The following is a 22,080-nucleotide window of genomic DNA, read 5'->3' as shown; positions in this document are numbered from 1 at the left end:
CTTGTACCTTTTGCATATCGTTGACATGTACTAAAACACACTTACACACCAATATGTGCTTTCAATCACAATCATCATAAACTGTATTAAATGAGTCCTGGACTTCTACAGCTGAAATCAAAAACTATTTCATTGAAAACACACTTGTGTGAACACATTCAGCTCAGCTGCTTAACATTTCTTAGCATTTATAGCAATGCAGCATTTTTTCACACACACAATTCTGACCACATTTCTACAAAACATCTTATTTCTGTTTTAAGACCCGTATTTACATCAGACCTGTACATCAGGAGACGAGAAGTGGAATATGACCCTAGATCAGTAGAAACAGGCAATGTTCTTGTACTATTAAAGAGAGCCATTACACAAAGAGGTCAGATTGTGACCCATCAATCTATTGACAGTGAATGTATTGCTCTGAGATTGATTGAGTCAGACTGCTGATTCACAGACAATCTTTAACTCCATTCTCACGCTTAATCTGAGTGGGTTTATTATTAACTGCACTGATTTGTTTTTGTGTGTCAATGAAGGGTTAACCAGCACTAATATGCTGCTATAGGATCAGATGTATATCTGTGTAGACACGTCTCTGCAAACATTCCTCTATAGATCCTGAGAAAATGACAACATGTATTACGCAAGCTAAATTCCCGTCATACCTGCGCCTCACGGTGTTGCCTGCTATTACATCACCAAAACATGCATAAATTAATGACTACAAAACTATGCACACTACACATATATATTATAAACATACACATGCAGTCACATCTTCATTAGTTGTATAAATTGCATTGCATTGGGTCACAACTGTGCAATAATGACACAGCAAATGTGCACTATCTAGCAATGACCAAAGTGACATTTACAGCTAATTCAATCTCTGCTACCGTCGTACAAGATGAATAACGTGTTCTAAGTGATATCACGTTACCATCAGTTAACAATGCTAATGAAAGACTAAACCATACATTAAAATATATCATCAGTCCAGTGATCAGACACGAGACAGAGCCCGTTTAAAACACGTCTGAAGGGCGAGGAAGATGATGATGATGGAAGCAGCTGAAGAAGACCACAGCTGTTTAACTAATAGATGATCGCTTAACTGAGCTGATGCAACCACCCTACAACAATACTGGACAGCACGCAGCAAATCCTCTGTGTGTATGCACATGTATGAGCTGAAATGCAGATGTCTGGACACTTCTCTTTACAATGCGCTTTGTGTCTTTGTTGCTTTTTAAAGGGACCCGAACATGATAAGACAAAAAGCTAACAGACACTCAGCAGAAGAGACGGTCGGTCAGCGGGTTCAATGAGCGCGGAGGATCAAAGACACAATGTGTATCAATAACGAGACACAAAGTTGCGATCATAAGCGTAAAGCGTTACAATAATGTATCAGAGGCGTGCCACCCGGCCGCGCGGCGTTACTACAGGCTGCGCAAAACGGCGGATCAGCGCGTAAACACCCAAACCCGCCCGGCGAAATCACGCGAATACTCACCCGATATCCGCGATCGGTTCTGCGGGGGTCGCCGGGTGTCCACCGGGCTCAGATCCGCCCTGTCATGAGAAGGTTTCCCGGGGACAGAGAGGTGTACGGGGTGAGAGATTAGCCTGCGTCCCTCATACACAGACAGACGCACGCACGCACGCGCAGGGAGGGAGAATGCTGGAATGTGACGTTTAGTCCGGTTTGCTGACAGGACGCGCACGTGGCAACCAAGGATTGTGGGAAGTAGAGTTTAAACAAAAGAAAAGTAGGCCTACGTAAGTTTTTGTATCGGTGCTGCTTAAATACTGTCTATATATTTGTTCATTAAAAACTTTACTAATAAGGCCAACCAACATAATTGCAACTAACTCATTAACATTAGATTTTGAAATTTAACTAGAGGGTGGATTTTACATTTTATTTCAATGACCAACAAAATCATACACATTTAAAAAAAAAATGCTGGGTTGTTTTAACTCTTGGATAGGAAAAATTTGGACCAACCCAATTGCTGGGTTAAAATAAACCTATATTATTATGTATCAATTAAACCCATGCGACAAACAAATTAATTTCTCTGGCCAAAAATATTTTAAATATATGCTTAATACATTTTGTAGAAGGTAAAGACTAATTATATATATATTTTTGAATTTTAACCTTCATATATTAACATATATTTCAAAATATATTTCAAAGGCAAGCAAATCTATTTTTAATTGTACAACCCATATGGAAAAAAATATTTTTGGCCTTGTACTAGCTAATTTTATAAAATATATTTAATTTGAACCTTTTTCAACAGGTTTGTAACTTTTTCTTCCGATGCGACGTTAATATATTTCCTTTATTTGAAATAGATGGATGGCTAAATATATATTTTAAATGGTTTAAATATATATTTATTAAAAAAATAAATATATAAAAAAATGGCCAATAAATATAGGTAAAATATATGTTTAACATATTCCAAAATATATTTGAGCAAATATATTTTTGGCCCATACATTTCTGTATATTTTGAAATATATTTAATTTGAACCTTTTCCAACAGGTTTGTAAATTTTTCTTCCAATGCGACGTTAATATATTTCCTTTATTTGAAATAGATGGATGGCTAAATATATATTTTAAATGGTTTAAATATATATTTATTAAAAAAATAAATATATAAAAAAATGGCCAATAAATATATAGGTAAAATATATGTTATATATTTGAGCAAAAATATTTTTGGCTATTTCTGTATATTTTGAAATATATTTATATTTTATTAAACAATACATAGTACAACACATGCGTGTATAGTATTCTTTTTTTATAAATTTATTAAAAGACCACAAGACAAATAATTTTGCAAACTAATCATTCTTTTTTGTGATATCTGATGCCCTCTGGTGGCTATATTGTTCCTCTAATCTTCATACTTGATGTACATGTTTGTTTTCTGTCGCCCTCTTGTGGTTTGCCTGTCAATGTCACACAATTTTCAAGAACCTAAAACAGATTGATCATATTCAAGTTCAGTTAAGTAAATTTAGTAATTGTACTAAGCAGATACATACAAAATCTCTAATATATTACAATCTTTGTGTCAATGTAAGTGGGTCTGTTTTTTTCATATCTAAGCTACACTATAGTAGATCTTACTGGGCCCATTTTAAACCAGTAGGTCCTGTAATGGGGCAGCACGTGTATGAACAATTAAAAAGCTTTAGATGCAAAACTTTCTAAGTGCGTCTGACATGTTTTTTTTTGTAAATGAGCATTTTTTTATCAGACTTTCTGCTAACATACTGGTATTTCTGAATGATCTGAGGTCAGGATTGAGCAGATTTGCGAAAAAAAGTATTTAATGTACGTATAATATGCACAGACAGCATTAGGTTAATATCATAATCAAATTTTTGATAAAAGTGGCGTTTAGCGGCTATTGCATCTGAGACAATCTAAAAGTCATGCCCTCTATATGCCAAAACACATGTTCACACACACAGACACACAATTATCACTTTGTTTGTGAAGGTCATAGCATGTGATGTCCTTCTACAACACCTTTTAGTCGCTTTGCCATTTTGGCGAGAACTGTTCTCATCAATAACAGCACTGCCAAGCTCCAAGTCTTACACACACACACACACAACACGCCGAACTCACGCACACACTCAGAAGTCTCCTGAAGTTCCTCACTCTCCAGATGGCAATAACACGTTAGCTGTCACTGTCAGAGATTAATTAATGTTCCTGGTGTGATGTATCTTCCTGCAGACTGCAGCTTTCTCTTCCTCCATCCTCTCTATCACTCCATCTCTCGCCCGTCCTGGACAGCCTGTCACTAACGTAACCCTAGAAACCCAGCATCCTCCACGGCCTCCTCCGAGAAACAAGGATGCCAAATATCAGCATCACTGACGCCGCTGGCTACTTGCAGTTTGTCAGGATGTTACTCAACAGCACTTCTTTAAAAAGTCACTTTACAACAAAACTTTGCGTATACTGAAATCTTCTCGGCGCATTGGTTCCAATGCCTATGGGTGATTCTCACGGAATTAGACTTAAGGGAAACATTTTGATAAAAAAAGTAAATGCAAAGTAAGAGTATCAAAATAAGAAGCAAACATCTCTTCACGTACTATTTTGCACGATTAATGACATCATACAAACCAATTTTGTTTTTTTCACATTTAAGGGGAAAAATTTCATTACCGCAACGTGTCCATGACTGGATTTTGGTTCTTTGACATGGAAATATTTATAATTAAAAAATCTAAAAAATAAAAAGCTTCAGTGCATGTTATACTATAAACATTTATAGTAAATAAACATGTGCTATTTGGTGATCATTGGTAAATGTAGAGACAATAATAAGGAATATAAATGTGTCCAAGACCAATTTTCTCATCCTCCGCAACAATTTTCAATCATTGTTTAAGCCCTCGACATTTTCAAAAAAAAAAAAAAAAAAATTGTAAAAAGGGACATAATTGACTGTGACACTCAAGAGGGCTACCAGGTAAGCAGTTCTTATTTTTTAGTTCTCATTACCGAAACATGAGTTTGTAAATGCATATTTTTAATGTAATATCATGTTGCGGTAATGATAATTTTTGATAATGATAATCTAAAAATGTAAATAATTCTATAGGAAATATTTTTAAATCCTTTTTTTAAATCCTGGCTTTTTAAAATAATTTGATGCTGGACACCTAAATCTGGATTTCGTGGATGATAAGACATCATCATCGGCGGCTATAAGGTGAGGCGTTTCTTGTGTTTTATATTTGCCATCTTAAGGTTGGCTTTGTTTCAGTGATTGTAATAGTCTGTCATTAGCTCAATGAGTCACACAGGCGTCGTGCCAGGCTGTGTGTGGGACGATTTGTTGACTGTTTATTTGTCATGAACCTTTGTGTGCATCCCTGTTTAAATTGTTGAGCTGGTGACATGCAAACACACGCACGCACGTACACACAAACACAATAAATGTGTGATGTGCATGGGCCATTCAATCTATGGAGTTCACTGTCTGGTCACAAAATCTGTCATTTTTCCTTTCATACCTTTTAGGGAAGCATAACGATTAATTGCGATAAATCTATAGCAGAATAAAAGTTTTTGTTTACATCATATATGTGTGTGAACTGTGTATATAATTATGTGTATATAAATATGCACACATGCAGTATAATTTTAAGAAAAAAAATATATTTATATATTAAGTATTTATATATAATATAAATTATGAATAAATATACAAATGTATATACACATGATTTTGTTTTTTTTATTTATACATGCATGTGTGTGCATTTATCTATACAAAGTTATTATACACAATTCACACAAAACAAAAACTTTTATTCTGCCAAGTACCAAATGTATACATATTTGTAAATAAGTGGTACTTGTTAGGAAAGGGTACTGCCCCAGTCACAGATAGGGACCATTTTTTTTATAAAAATAATTTTTAGTTTTTAAAAAGTATCTAAAATAGCCTAGAATCTATTTAGAAACTATTTATTTATTTCTAACTTCTAAAATAAAAAAAACTTTTTATTAAGAAATATTTACTTTTTTGAAAAATAAAATGCATTGAAATAAATAGCAAAATTTTAATAGCTAATAAAGGTATGGTGTGATTTCACAGACTGGGTTTAGGATTAGGCCTTAGTTAAATGATGACATAATTTAACTAACATGGTGTGCATTTAGAGGCAAAACAATGGCACTGATATATTTTAAGATATCTCACCTTATTTTTATTTAAGACAGCTCAAACATGCATTTTAGTTTGTGATACCGGACCTATGTTTTAAATAAGGTTAAATAAAAGATAATAAGATGAATTATTTTATAAATGTGTTATACAGAGCATGTCTAAAATATGACTTTCCGTTCTATTAGACAGTGGCAAGCGGTGACTTCTTTTTTCGAGGGCGCACGATGCGAAGTTCGTCACAACATGTATGTAGCCCATCATGTGTGTGGTTCGTAATTTCAAAATATGTGATCGGCGCATCGAGTGATCCTATGTGCATCATGTGTCTTGTTAAAATAAGTGCCTGCTGCAGACGCGTCTAAATAGTTGATAAAAAATTATAAAAGAGACGCTCACATTTGCCACACTTGTCTTACGTGTATTTGGTGAGCGTGAGCGTCTCTTTTATCTAATACGGTTTTGACGCGTGCACAGCAGACAAAACATGTAATGCATATGGTTCACATGACGCAACAAACACACATTTTGAAAACACGAGCAACACACATGACACTCCGAACACATATTTGTAACTTGCAGAGTCACTAGCCGCCACTGTTAGATGATAAAAATGAAAGCGTCACTAAGTTGAAAGCCTCATGTAAGCCAACCACAGAAATGAAAAAAAAACAATTCTTCAAAGCAATTTTTCAGTACTGGATCACAGCAATAGTTCATCTTTTGATTCATATTCACTCGTATTATCCAAAATGGCCACACCTAACAGACACAACAGATGTGAAGTGATGTTTAGCGTTTGTTTTTCTCTGTGAATATTACAGCTTGATTCAGACAGAGCGGTGTGGAGTTGAGCTGGTGGAGGGTACTGAAGGCAGTAATTAGTGAGCGAGAGCCAGCATGATGATATTTCCGTGAGTCTGTGGCCTGCGTTTAAAAACTGAAACGTAGAATTATGCAGTACGGCCACCTCCCTGTCCTCTGGTCCACAGCCCCATCCCAAACATACACACAACAGACTGGGGATTTAACCGTCTCTGCACCTGCTCGTGACAAATCACTCATTCATTCACATAAACACATCATCTTATCTGAACAGGACACAGCTGCGTGTATTGATGGCGTTTACTGCCTTTTCTAAAAGTTTGCTTTTGAACAAATTGTATAAAAATAGTATTAGTCTTCATGTTTCTTTTACTCTTCTAAATGATCAGACTCATGATGGATAATTAAACAGAATCATAAAAACTTTTGCTGAATTTAAGTATAGAGACTTATGGACTCTTTAGACTTGAGTCAGTTAGTTTAACCTAACAACTAGCATCTGGCAAAGAGCTTACAAGCACTGATCAACTTGATAACGGTATACCCTACTGAAAAATAAGCATCAGGTGGTAGTTGGTTTAAGGTGGTAGTAGATGAGTTTAAGCTGGTCCTCCCAGTCTGGCAAAGCTGGTGATTCAGCTGATCTTCCAGCTAGACCAGCTGTAAAAGGTGACCAAAATGCGGCTACACCGGCTTAAAAAACGTCCGAAACGCAGTTAGACCGGCCTAAAAAGCAACAGAAACACAACTAGACCGGCTTAAAAAGCGACCGAAACGCCCCTAGACCAGCCTAAAAAGCGACCGGAACGCAGCTAGACTGGCCTAAATAATGACCGAAACGAAGCTAGACCGGCCTTAAAAGCGACCGAAACGAAGCTAGACCGGCCTTAAAAGCGACCGAAACGAAGCTAGACCGGCCTTAAAAGCGACCGAAACACAGCTAGACCGGCCTAAAAAGTGACCGAAACGCAGCTAGACCGGCCTTAAAAGCGACCGAAACACAGCTAGACCGGCCTAAAAGTGACCGAAACGCAGCTAGACCGGCCTAAAAAGCAACAGAAACACAGCTAGACCGGCTTAAAAAGCGACCGAAACGCCCCTAGACCGGCTTAAAAAGCGACCGAAACGCCCCTAGACCGGCTTAAAAAGCGACCGAAATGCCCCTAGACCAGCCTAAAAAGCGACCGAAACGCAGCTAGACTGGCCTAAATAATAACCGAAACGAAGCTAGACCGGCCTTAAAAGCGACCGAAACACAGCTAGATCGGCCTAAAAAGTGGCCGAAACGCGGCTAGACCGGCCTAAAAAGCGACCAAAACGTGGTTAGACCAGCTTAAAAGATGACCAAAACACGGCTAGACCAGCTCAAAAGGCAACCAATACGCGGCTAGACCAGCTTAAAAAGCGACCAAAACGCAGATAGACCGGCCTAAAAAGTGACCGAAACGGGGCTAGACCAGCTTATAAAGCGACCAAAGCACAGCTAGACCATCTTAAAAAGCGACCAAAACACAACTAGACCAGCTTAAAAAGCGACCAAAACGCAGATAGACCGGCCTTAAAAGTGACCGAAACGGGGCTAGACCAGCTTATAAAGCGACCAAAGCACAGCTAGACCATCTTAAAAAGCGACCAAAACACAACTAGACCAGCTTAAAAAGCGACCAAAACGCAGATAGACCGGCCTTAAAAGTGACCGAAACGGGGCTAGACCAGCTTATAAAGCGACCAAAGCACAGCTAGACCATCTTAAAAAGCGACCAAAACACAACTAGACCAGCTTAAAAAGCGACCAAAACGCAGATAGACCGGCCTTAAAAGTGACCGAAACGGGGCTAGACCAGCTTATAAAGCGACCAAAGCACAGCTAGACCATCTTAAAAAGCGACCAAAACACAACTAGACCAGCTTAAAAAGCGACCAAAACACAACTAGACCAGCTTAAAAAGCGACCAAAACGCAGATAGACCGGCCTAAAAAGTGACCGAAACGGGGCTAGACCAGCTTATAAAGCGACCAAAGCACAGCTAGACCATCTTAAAAAGCGACCAAAACACAACTAGACCAGCTTAAAAAGCGACCAAAACACAACTAGACCAGCTTAAAAAGCGACCAAAACGCTGATAGACCGGCCTTAAAAGTGACCGAAACGGGGCTAGACCAGCTTATAAAGCGACCAAAGCACAGCTAGACCATCTTAAAAAGCGACCAAAACACAACTAGACCAGCTTAAAAAGCGACCAAAACACAACTAGACCAGCTTAAAAAGCGACCAAAACGCAGATAGACCGGCCTAAAAAGTGACCGAAACGGGGCTAGACCAGCTTATAAAGCGGCCAAAGCACAGCTAGACCATCTTAAAAAGCGACCAAAACACAACTAGACCAGCTTAAAAAGCGACCAAAACACAACTAGACCAGCTTAAAAAGCGACCAAAACGCAGATAGACCGGCCTAAAAAGTGACCGAAACGGGGCTAGACCAGCTTATAAAGCGACCAAAGCACAGCTAGACCATCTTAAAAAGCGACCAAAACACAACTAGACCAGCTTAAAAAGCGACCAAAACACAACTAGACCAGCTTAAAAAGCGACCAAAACGCAGATAGACCGGCCTTAAAAGTGACCGAAACGGGGCTAGACCAGCTTATAAAGCGACCAAAGCACAGCTAGACCATCTTAAAAAGCGACCAAAACACAACTAGACCAGCTTAAAAAGCGACCAAAACACAACTAGACCAGCTTAAAAAGCGACCAAAACGCAGATAGACCGGCCTAAAAAGTGACCGAAACGGGGCTAGACCAGCTTATAAAGCGACCAAAGCACAGCTAGACCATCTTAAAAAGCGACCAAAACACAACTAGACCAGCTTAAAAAGCGACCAAAACACAACTAGACCAGCTTAAAAAGCGACCAAAACGCAGATAGACCGGCCTAAAAAGTGACCGAAACGGGGCTAGACCAGCTTATAAAGCGACCAAAGCACAGCTAGACCATCTTAAAAAGCGACCAAAACACAACTAGACCAGCTTAAAAAGCGACCAAAACACAACTAGACCAGCTTAAAAAGCGACCAAAACGCAGATAGACCGGCCTAAAAAGTGACCGAAACGGGGCTAGACCAGCTTATAAAGCGACCAAAGCACAGCTAGACCATCTTAAAAAGCGACCAAAACACAACTAGACCAGCTTAAAAAGCGACCAAAACACAACTAGACCAGCTTAAAAAGCGACCAAAACGCAGATAGACCGGCCTTAAAAGTGACCGAAACGGGGCTAGACCAGCTTATAAAGCGACCAAAGCACAGCTAGACCAGCTTATAAAGCGACCAAAGCACAGCTAGACCATCTTAAAAAGCGACCAAAACACAACTAGACCAGCTTAAAAAGCGACCAAAACACAACTAGACCAGCTTAAAAAGCGACCAAAACGCAGATAGACCGGCCTAAAAAGTGACCGAAACGGGGCTAGACCAGCTTATAAAGCGACCAAAGCACAGCTAGACCATCTTAAAAAGCGACCAAAACACAACTAGACCAGCTTAAAAAGCGACCAAAACACAACTAGACCAGCTTAAAAAGCGACCAAAACGCAGATAGACCGGCCTAAAAAGTGACCGAAACGGGGCTAGACCAGCTTATAAAGCGACCAAAGCACAGCTAGACCATCTTAAAAAGCGACCAAAACACAACTAGACCAGCTTAAAAAGCGACCAAAACACAACTAGACCAGCTTAAAAAGCGACCAAAACGCAGATAGACCGGCCTTAAAAGTGACCGAAACGGGGCTAGACCAGCTTATAAAGCGACCAAAGCACAGCTAGACCATCTTAAAAAGCGACCAAAACACAACTAGACCAGCTTAAAAAGCGACCAAAACACAACTAGACCAGCTTAAAAAGCGACCAAAACACAACTAGACCAGCTTAAAAAGCGACCAAAACGCAGATAGACCGGCCTTAAAAGTGACCGAAACGGGGCTAGACCAGCTTATAAAGCGACCAAAGCACAGCTAGACCAGCCTAAAAAGCGACCAAAACACAGCTAGACCAGCTTTAATAGCGACCAAAACGCAGATAGACCAGCCTAAAAAGAGACCAAAACACAACTAGACCATCTTAAAAAGCGACCAAAACACATCTAGACCAGCCTAAAAAGCGACCAAAACACAGCTAGACCAGCTTAAAAGGCGACCAAAATACAGCTAGACCAGCTTTAAAAGCGACCAAAACGCAGATAGACCAGCCTAAAAAGAGACCAAAATACAACTAGACCAGCTTAAAAAGTGACAAAAACAAAGCTAGACCAGCTTAAAAAGTGACAAAAACACAACTAGACCAGCTTATAAAGCAACCAAAGCGCAGCTAGACCAGCTTAAAAGGTGACCGAAACGCGGCTAGACCAGCCTAAAAGGTGACCAAAACACAACTAGACCAGTTTAAAAAGTGACAAAAACACAGCAAGACCAGCTTGCTACACCAGCAAAACCAGCTAAAAGCAAGCTGGGAGACCCGCTAAAACCAGCTCACCAGCTTATGCTGGTCTTAGCTGGATTTAACAGACGGGTACTAAAAAAAACAACAACTCAAACAACACCTCAAAGCCCTGAAAACCCTTTAGCATCACCACAACGAGTACCAATGATGCAGCATTACAATACTGTATTACTGAGAGAGAGAGAGAGAGAGAGAGAGAGAGAGAGAGCGAGAGAGAGCGAGAGAGAGAGAGAGAGAGAGAGAGAGAGAGAGAGAGAGAGAGCGAGAGAGAGAGAGAGAGAGAGAGAGAGAGAGAGAGAGCGAGAGAGAGAGAGAGAGAGAGATTACCCGATTAGCTTAGAAGAACTAAAAGAAGCACTAAAGAAATTAAAACCCAGAAAGGCATGCGGTTTAGACAACATCAGAACAGAAATGTTGAAACACAGTCCTGCAGCAATGCAAGAGACACTTTTAAAAATGTTTAATTTAATCCTACAAACTGGACACTTTCCTGAAACCTGGAGTACAGGTTTAATACACCCGCTATATAAGAGCGGAGACAAATTTGACCCCAATAACTACAGAGGCATTTGTGTAAATAGTAATCTAGGGAAGACTTTCTGTGGTATCTTAAATGCTCGGATTCAGGCCTTCCTTACCAAACACAACGTCTTAAGTAAAAGTCAGATTGGATTTTTACCAAACCACCGCACCACTGACCACATTTATACACTACAGACGCTAGTCAATCAACACGTTCATCATAAAAACAAAGGCAAAGTTTATGCATGTTTCGTTGACTTTAAAAAAGCATTCGACTCGATATGGCACGACGGCTTATACTATAAAATTCTACAATCAGGCATAGGAGGAAAAGTATATGACATCATTAAATCCATGTACTCAGAAAACAAGTGCGGAGTTAAAATCGGTGACAAAAGAACAGAATTTTTCAGTCAAGGGCGTGGGGTGAGACAGGGCTGTAACTTGAGTCCAACTCTATTTAACTTATATATTAATGAGTTAGCAGTGTTACTGGAACAATCCAGCACACCCGGCCTCATCCTAAACAACTCAGAGATTAAAGCTCTTCTGTATGCAGATGATCTGGTGCTATTGTCAGACACTGCACAAGGTTTACAGCAACACCTGGACCTGCTGGAGAAATACTGTCAAAATTGGGCCCTGACGGTCAATCTGAAGAAAACTAAAATTATGATTTTCCAGAAAAAAGCAAGATTACAGGATAACAGATACACATTTACTCTGGGAAACACTGCACTAGAACACACCTTACACTACGACTATCTTGGGTTAAAAATCAGCGCATCAGGCGGTTTTGGTCTCGTGGTAAATGCACTTAAAGAGAAAGCTAGACGAGCATTCTATGTCATCAAAGGCAAATTTAAACAAACAGACATTCCTGCTACAGTTTGGTGTAAAATATTTGATAGTGTAATTATGCCCATAGCTCTATATGGTTGTGAGGTTTGGGGTCCACAATGCCTAACAGATTACTCCAAATGGGACAAACATCCAATGGAATCCCTGCATGCTGAATTCTGTAGAAATATTTTAAGAGTTCAGAGAAGAACACCTACTAATGCATGCAGGGCTGAATTAGGCAGATATCCCCTAATAATACACATCCAAAAACGCTCCCTTAAATTCTGGTCACACTTAAACTCAAGTCCCCCGAACACACTTCAATATGAAGCCCTTAAAACCCAAGAGAAGAGACCTAAAACCAGTCCCATCTGTCAACTGGCTCTAAAACTCCAGACCAGCACTAATGAACGCAAACAAACCACGATAAACCAAATCATTAAAGAAAGTCAAACTTTATATTTGGATCATTGGGATAATGAAAGTAAAAACCAAAGTAAACTAGAATGTTATCGGGCACTAAACAGAAAATACAGTCTGTCAGAATATCTCTCCACAGTTAGAGATGTAAAGCAGAGACGAATCCTCACTAAATACAGACTCAGTGATCACAGTCTGGCAATAGAGAAAGGCCGACATAGACAAACATGGCTCCCAAAAGAAGAGCGAATCTGTGTCCATTGTGACAGTGGTGAGATCGAGACAGAGACACACTTTCTCCTTTACTGTGGTAAATATAAAGAGCTTAGAGAAAAACACTTTGACAAAATCTCAAAGCTCATACCAGAGTTTCATAGCTCTTCAGACTCAGATCAAATGAAGATGTTACTGGGGGAAGACAGACACCCATCAGTTGCTGCTAAATTCATTTATCAGTTACACACCATCAGAAATAATCCACAGCCCTGATCTTGTACAGTATTTTTATTTTACCTCTCATGTGCCTCCATAAATGTACATTTGTATACTTCATATGTTTATATTTCAAAGTCTACTTTATATTGTAAATATCCTCTGATTCTATTTTATTTTATTTGCAGTAGTACTTCATCCATCACCCAGCACCTTAGCTTAATTGCACCTTAATGTTTGTTAATATTGTGTTATTGTATGTTTCTCGTTTTATGTATAATGCTTTGGCAATATTGTAAGTGACACAATCATGCCAATAAAGTTCTTTAAATTGAAAATTGAAATTGAAATTGAAAATTGAAATTGAGAGAGAGAGAGAGAGAGAGAGAGAGAGAGAGAGAGCGAGAGAGAGAGAGAGAGAGAGATGCTGTTAGACAGACAGTGGACTGTAGGACTAAACAGCTGAACATTTAAAAGTAATTGAAGATTACTGGGTGTTACTATAACACTACTAACCCAGTGTGTGCTTGACTCTTTAGCCAGCAGGTGGGGACAGAAAACCAGCCAGACAATCTGTATGTGTGTGTGTGTGTGTGTGTGTGTGTGTGTTCATTTATTGCTCATTTATCTCTGTCCTCCGTATGTCATCAACAGGACCCCCATTTTTAAAATGATTTAAAAAATGTTGTATTGATTGTAATTGTTTTATTTTGTATAAATGCCTATTATAACCAGAACTGACCATAATACTACAATATTAAATAAAGTCATTAAGGCTAAATTATATGTTTATTAGTGTATATTTTTTGTAGGCTCTCTATGTGTAAAAATGTCATTGCGTAATTCAGGGTTCCTATACATTTTTCATTTAAAAATTCCATACTTTTCCAGACACAATCATACAGACTTCCCTGAAGATTTTTTAGACCATATTTAACATCTGATTTATTTTGCTAAATAATCAGTGGATTTTTACCTCATACAAATTAATTAACACCAAAGGAAGACATGTTCAGTAGACATTTTATTGGAATTTAATTGAAATGCTGCCAAACTGAAAGTACGGGATGATGACACAAATAATCACTATGGTAGCGATATAACAGAATTGCGTTACATAAATACACACCTAACAATCACTAAACACCAACGCACAATATAATCTATAATAGCATGTTCCCTTAATCTTTTGCTTATTTGATTTAGTGACAATGAGGCGTTGTAATGTTTTCTAGCCATTTTACCGCTACACTGACTATCTCAGGTTCTCATTGTTTATCCGTTGTGCTGGTGGCTTCGTTGCTTGACATAGATCATGGTGTCATGTTAGTCTGGGCCTTGACTGTTGTTAATCTTGGTGTTGCAAACAAGAAACTGTGCCTTTTACACAAAGTTTGCATTTAACTTTCGTGGCCGATCGTTCGGTTCACACTCCAATGCATTTACTGTATGCGTTTAGTCGAACAGTCGGGGGTGCCTGACAGTCATGTTTACGGCTGCCTAACTGCGTAACATCCCATCACAGCAAACAGTCCTGCAGCAGATTTGATCTAGCGCTGATCTTACAGCAGAGCTCAAAACATGCTCCAAACGGCATAAAATAAATGTATTGTTTAAATTCTTGATATATCTTTACATTTTAGAAAACTAAATATTCTGGAAATCCATATTCATATATGGAAATCCATATATCTCCATACTCAATTTTCTTTTTTCCAAACTAATCTAGACTTGAAAAAAACAACAAATCAAATTCCATACTTTTCACAAAAAAAAACCGCGTAGTAACCCTGATAATTACAATTTCTGGTTTCAAAGGATTAGTAAAATGTCTTTAAAAAAATCCAGATAATTTACTCACCGCCATGTCATCCAAAATGTTGATGTCTTTCTTTGTTCAGTCGAGAAGAAATTATGTTTATTGAGGAAAACATTCCAGGATTTTTCTCATTTTAATGGACTTGAATGGACCCCAACACTTAACACTTAACTCAACACTCAACATTTGTTTTAAACAGAGTTTTAAAAGACTCTTAATGATCCTAAACGAGGTATAAGGGTCTTATTTAGCGAAGCGATTGTCATTTTTGACAAGAAAAATAAACCTCTGGTCCTGTGAAGCGCTAGCGCGACCTCACGCAATATGTCATCACATCAAGAGGTCATGGAGGACGAATGCAAAACTACGGCCCAGTGTTTACAAGTGTGGAGAAAGAGGAGCGTTCCGACGTTGCTGTATGTGGAATGATAATAATGAATGTCTTTGTGTCAGTTTATTGTTTACAATGTTCCGGAAATGTGCGATTCATATATGTAACACGTGACCTTTCTACGTAACTACGCAATTACATGAGGTCGCGCTGGCGCATCACAGGACCGGAGATAGACGAGAAGTCACGGTTTAAAAGTGCAAATTTTTATTTTTCTTGTCAAAAATGACAATCGTTTCTCTAGATAAAACTCTTATGCCTCGTTTGGGATTGTTTAGAGTCCTTTGAAACTCCGTTGAACAAGACTGTTAAGTGTTTAGTTAAGTGTTAAGTGTTGGGGTCCATTAAAATGAGAAAAATCTTCGAATGTTTTCCTAAAAAAAAAAAACATAATTTCTTCTCCACTGAACAAAGAAAGACATCAACATTTTGGATGACATGGTGGTGAGTAAATTATCTGGATTTTTTTTTAAGAAAATGGACTAATCCTTTAATTACAATAACTTAATATATATATATATATATATATATATATATTGTGCAAAAGTCTTAGGTCACCAGCTTTGTTGTTTTAGCAAAGTTTTAATGTACATGCATATTTATTTTTCACTCTTTTTATTAAGATAAAAATAGAAAATACAGGAAATATGTACAAAAAATTAAAAACAAAACAATTTTCAGAACAAAATGTCTTCTTCAGGCATCAGTCAGTATTTAGTGTGAACTCTCTTGGCACGAAACACATCTTGAGCTTTTTTGAGGAGACTGAAGTCCTGAAAACATTTGATTAGAATGAGAAATTAGGATTTAATTTTACTTAGGTTTAAGGGATCCTGCAGTTTCCTGCTATTGCTCAAGTGGAAGGGGAGTTTACCCTAAAAACTTCAGCTTACTTAACACAGTTCAGCTTTAACTTTTAAACTTTTTTTAAGACTGAGAAATAATTATACATGATCACTATAACATTGCAAAAACAACAAATCTAATGGAAGCATGGTGGCCTAAGACTATAGTATAGAGATATAGAGAGATATGGATGGATGGATTGATAGATAGAGAATAAAAGTTAATTAATACATTTTAAAATATAGTTAATACATATTAGTAACAGCACTATAGAAAAAATAAATATTTAATACATTACAGTATTATTGCAAAATACAAACAAACTTGAAAAAAAATTGTGGGAAAAAAAACTACAATATCAGACTCTCATATATTTATAGCTCTATCAAACAAGTACGTGTATCAAATGTTTCTTTAGATTTATATTAATGATGCTGTCTCTAAAAGCAATTATCTGTAGGATTGTAATCTACATTTCTATATTCCAGAAGTTTTGTTAAAATTCAGTTTTGACCCTTGTTGAAATGTTAGTTGTGATTACAAGTACCTAAAATGGTTTTGGGGTCACTCAGCCTTTCACACAAGAGTTAAAGTCTTCACGTGTGAGTGGTGAGACAGGTGTCATGCTGCCCCCTGCAGGCTATATGTGGCACTGCAGTGCGGCCCCCCGCTGCGTCCGCTGGGTGAGTGTGTGAGCACCCGTTGAGTAGGTGGGTGAGCTGGAAGAGTGTGGGAGAGGTGGTAAGGGGGCAGATGGGCCGGAGAGAGAAGTTCATGGAGGACCGAGAAGGTGTCAGGTACACGAGAAGGAGGGTGAGAGAGAACGAAAGAGAGAGACTTTTCCTCACACACTTCTCAACCTACAGATTTAATATATCGGATGCCGAAGTTTTCATTTAGCAACAGTTTATGTGACAGCAGACAAACTCCGTAGGATAAGAACTAAGAGCTTTTAGATAATCTTAAGGTTCTAAGGAAGTATCTGTGGTGCTTTTCTGAAGAATCAATAATAACAAAAATATTTCTTTAGGCACTTTGGAAATCTTTCTTTTACTTTAATTAGTGATTATTATTCCTATTGCTTATCTGACTGAGGTTGTAGCTCGACTTCCATCCTAAATTTATGTTGTTTGTCGAGATGTGCCGTGATCAGGGACATAAGTTATATCATAGAGACGTTCCAGTGGGTTTTTTGGGATCGGGTCAATCAACAACACCTTAGCAACCACTCGGAATCCCTTAGCAACTGAAAAGCAATGCCCGTAACACCCCAGCATCGTGGGCAACCATCGCATCATCTTCATAAAATGTACAAATCTTGCCCTTGTTCTCTATTATAATTGTCTAATATTATTATTGCACCCACAGAGGTTTGTGCAAAAATGTAAAGTTTTTGTTTTTTATGACGCACAGCCAATAAAATGAGAGTTGAGTTAACAGATGTTAAATAAACTGCTGTAATGAGCATTCCTGAGAGGCTGATGCTGGATTCAATGTCGTACTTTGTCGGACAGTCAGATTTTATTGCTGTTTTCTATTACATTGCCTGTCTGGACACCTTGTTATGCACAGATCGGTGTGTGTGTGTGTGTGTGTGTGTGTGTGTGTGTGTGTGTGTGTGTAGACAGCCCTGAAACCTCAGTGTCTTGCTACCAGACAGAGAATCATGTCATGATCTTGTTAAAATCTTAAAATGACCAAATTTTCACATTCTGTCCCCCATTTCAGTGACCCACGTGTCTATTTGTTCAACACATTTACCCGTTTAGTGACATTTCATATTGTGAAAGCAGAGATGCCTGGAGCTTCATTTAGCAACTACTTTTACTGTAGTTAAAGGCAAGACACATCAATGATGTGACAGACGAACATGTGCTACATGTTTTATGATTTGTAATGTTTTATGTTAGCAAAGACTCAAAGAGCTCAGATGCAAAACCCTCTAAAGCCATTTTAACACAGACATCACATACACTGAAAATGCATCCGGGATTTGTCCGGGATTGTTTGATTTTTGATTTATTCACACTGATAATGATTTTCCGGAATCTGTGTGTGCGTTCAAATGAGGTTTTAGTGAGCCTGACATGATTTCTTTTTTCTTTGATCAGACTCTTAATGGATTTTGTCAACAAACCGGTATTTCTAAATGGCCCGAGGCCAGGATTAAGCGGATTTGAAGTGATTGTTTTTGATACGTATACTGTGTGTTGAGATATACTAACATGAACAGATTATTTAATGTTAGAGATCCACCGATATATCTGGCAATAATCGGTATCGGACGATAAAAGCTATTTTTTCTCAATATCGGCTATCGGCCAATAGTTTAAAACAGCCGATAGTCATGGCCGATATATCTTCTTAATCAAACAGAGAACAGGAAAATGCAATGAATTTGAGCTCTGTGTATAGAAAATGTAAAGAAACATTACAAGTTTAATGTTCAATATGAATGATTATTATGTGAATGAAAAATATTCAGAAAATTCAATCTTCAGAATTTAGTAATGTAACCACTAAACTATCGGTATATTTGCCGATATCACTCTGAATAATCGGCACTGAAAAAAAATATTAATTCAATTTTTTTTAAGGTAAGTGGTCGCAATCAATTTATTAAGCTACATTAAAAAAAAAATAGAAAAACAAAACAAAAAACCTTCATTTAAATATAGCTTAAATAAATTGATTGTGACCACTTACCTTAAAAAAAAATGGAGTAAATTGAATGAATCATTTTTTTCAGTGTATTGGAATCTGTGGAAAAAGTATAATATGGCTGCATGTCTATTAAATAGGTTTTACATTCAAATATGTATATTTCTGACATGTTTTACTGAATTAAATTTTTGTCACTGTATGCTTTTAAAATGCATTTTTCTTTTAGTTGTCATTGTTTACACTTATATTGGACTCATCAAACTTTATTTTCTGTAACAACAAATAAATAAAGCACAATCCTGGGAGATTTTTATAACAAAACATATGAGATGGTTCAAATAAAGACACTGTAAGAAAATATTTTTGCAATATTTTTAGAACCCATGGGGTCAAATTTGGCAGCTGTTAATTGCTTCTACCCAAATTAGAGAATAAAGGGTTAAAATTAAAAAAGTTGATATTTTGGTGTTTGGTGAACTTATAGCAGTAATTTAATGCAGTTCATAATTTTCCAAAGAAAAAAAAATTGGTTTTTGGGTTCTCCAGGGTTAAGTATAATTAACTTGGATTTACAAATCATTTCAAATGTATTGACTAGTGATGAGCTGCTGTAACTTATAAAATAACTACTTGATTTAATAAGTTACAGCAACTCATCACTTGTCAAGATAGGTGAGAAAACTTGTAAATCCTAGGTGATTAAACTTAAAAATGTAAGTGCAAAAATATATTTTTTACAGTGTGTATCCGTGATAAATAACTTTTTGCAAGACTGTGCCCACATATGAAAGATTAAAAGCAATAGTTTCTATCACTCACTGTAAAAATGCAGTTAACAAATTAAGTTAAACAATTTCAACTTATTATTATAAGTTATGTCAACTTATCACAGGTCAAAATTTTAAATATTAGCTTGAATTGACTTGCAAAACCTAATTGTTTTAACTACATTCTGCTTTTTGTTTACAGCATCAGGCAAAAGAAGTGTGAAAATATCAATTGTCAGATTTCCCAAACAGTCCTCGAGTTTTTAGTCCTACTGGTCAGATACTGTAAACAGATGCTTCAAATTCACACCATGTGTTGAGTACATTGCTTTTAACAAAGCACACAATGCAGTCACAGGTGCAGGAATATCAATGTGTCACTTAAAAGACAATTACTGTAAATTAACAAGTACTGTATAAAACATAAAAGACAAATGTGAGCGCACACACACACCCTTATGATCTTATGATGGTGACAGATGATTTAAAAAATGGAGAATAACAGCCAAACCCATGAAACCAGGAGCGCTATCTAAAACATGTCGGTTAAAGATCTGAATTAATCTGATTCACACATTAAATTGAACTCCTCTGTACGGACATCACAATTGACGTTGAGCACTGCTTTTTATGTTATTATTTCTTCTGTGAAATTCACACTCATTTGATGCACTTCAGAAAAGGTTTGTGGATTTCTGATGACCATGCAGTCAATAACCGCGACATGAGGCCGAAGTGATTTTAGATTTTATGCAGAATAATTGTGATCGTGTCAAACCAGGTTGTAGACCAATCTGTACTGGAGACCGAACGAGTGCTCGCCCCACACCCTCGCTTCATGTCTTATAAACATGCCCTGGTCTGTCAAGAGGGGTGTAAAATTAAATCAAGTCTCACTGGATACACAGGCTTTCACGAAAGCTCGCCAAAACCAAACCCACATAAATACTAACGACTTTACCAGCCTAATGTTTAATTAGACCAAACCCCTGCCCTCCATTCCTGCCCCAAACAGACTGAAATACAGCACACAATAACCCCCAGCGACGGGCTGCAACACAAACCGCCTCCATGTGACTCAATCTACCGTTTCTGCTGAATGATTTGCTCACATCCACTTCTTTTTTCTGATCTGGTTTCGACTTCATAAAGGATAGGAAGAAAAATTAAATAACATAATGGCATTATTTTATTATCAATTAGCTACATTCTCCTATTATTTTAATTACAGTACTTTTATTTAATTACTGTAACACAACTCCTTTTTTAATTAACCAAGATTAAAGAAAATACAACATACTGTAAAAAATGTCTGTATAAATTACACTATTACTGGGTATTACTGGCAACTAGCTGCCAGTAACTTACTGTAGATGTGACATTTATGTTATTTACTGGCAACAGTTTGTTTTAAGTTAAATGAACATGAAACATTTTCAGTCTTTATCTTTTACAGTAAGTTACTGGCAACCAGCTGCTTAATTACAGCTACATTTTTACAAGTAATGAGAAATTTGTGTAAAACATGAAACATTTTCCTGACAATAATGTTACAATAAAGAAACACAATAGTCCTAAACCTTAATATATTATGCAAAACAAAGATTTTGTGTGTAAAAAATGAATCACACACTGTAAAAAATAGCTGTAATTATGCAGCTGATTGCCAGTAACTTACTGTAGAAGAAAAAGACTGAAAATGTTTCATGTTCATTTAGCTTTGAACAAACTGTTGCCAGTAAATAACATAAATGTAAAATCTACAGTAAGTTATTGGCAACCAGCTGCCGGTAATACTGTAATTTCTACAGGAATTTTTTACAGTGCACGTTTTTGACAAACTGTACCCTTCGCTTATATTCAGTCTAACATTTAAACCACTTTCTTCTGTAGAGACCATAAAATGTCACTAAAAATAATGATCTGGTTGGGAAAGTTTTGGGTTAAAGGTTTTTATAAACTCACAGAGCACATGAAGGGTTAAATGTTCTCTAAACTAAAACCCCAGGCCTTAAACCAACGTTTACCTTTGTGTGTGCGTGTGTGGATTACTCTTTGGTCTGTACAATGATGGTTTTTAATGTTTGAACTTGACATGTGGATAGGCACTTCAGATATTTTTGGGGAAGAGTAAAGGGTGGGTGCAGTATTTGGGTGGAGGGGTTTTGACAATGTTGTGTGTGTGTGTCTGCAGACAGATGTTGAGACCCACAATGTGGTGTGCCATGGAAAGGGTGTGTGTCTGCTAACCATGGCTTATTATTGAGTCTGTCTATAGAATATGTGTGTCTGTCTGTGTAATATATATATATATAAATCCACAGGTCTCTGCT

General features: G+C 37.4%; 1 protein-coding gene across 4 annotated transcripts in view; it reads right to left on the bottom strand.

The window, feature by feature from the left end:
* Positions 1-1,675, bottom strand: part of ctif (CBP80/20-dependent translation initiation factor) — a 68,378-nt gene extending 66,703 nt beyond the window's left edge. For all 4 annotated transcript variants that reach the window (XM_065243795.1, XM_065243796.1, XM_065243797.1 and 1 more), the window contains exon 1: positions 1,517-1,675. The gene's annotated coding sequence lies outside the window, so the exon portion shown is untranslated. The remainder of the gene's footprint in view (positions 1-1,516) is intronic.
* Positions 1,676-22,080: the final 20,405 nt, after the last annotated feature.

This window comes from Paramisgurnus dabryanus, chromosome 18, assembly GCF_030506205.2.
Source record: "Paramisgurnus dabryanus chromosome 18, PD_genome_1.1, whole genome shotgun sequence".
Lineage (NCBI taxonomy): Eukaryota > Metazoa > Chordata > Actinopteri > Cypriniformes > Cobitidae > Paramisgurnus > Paramisgurnus dabryanus.
This window is presented reverse-complemented; position numbering and strand designations above follow the sequence as displayed.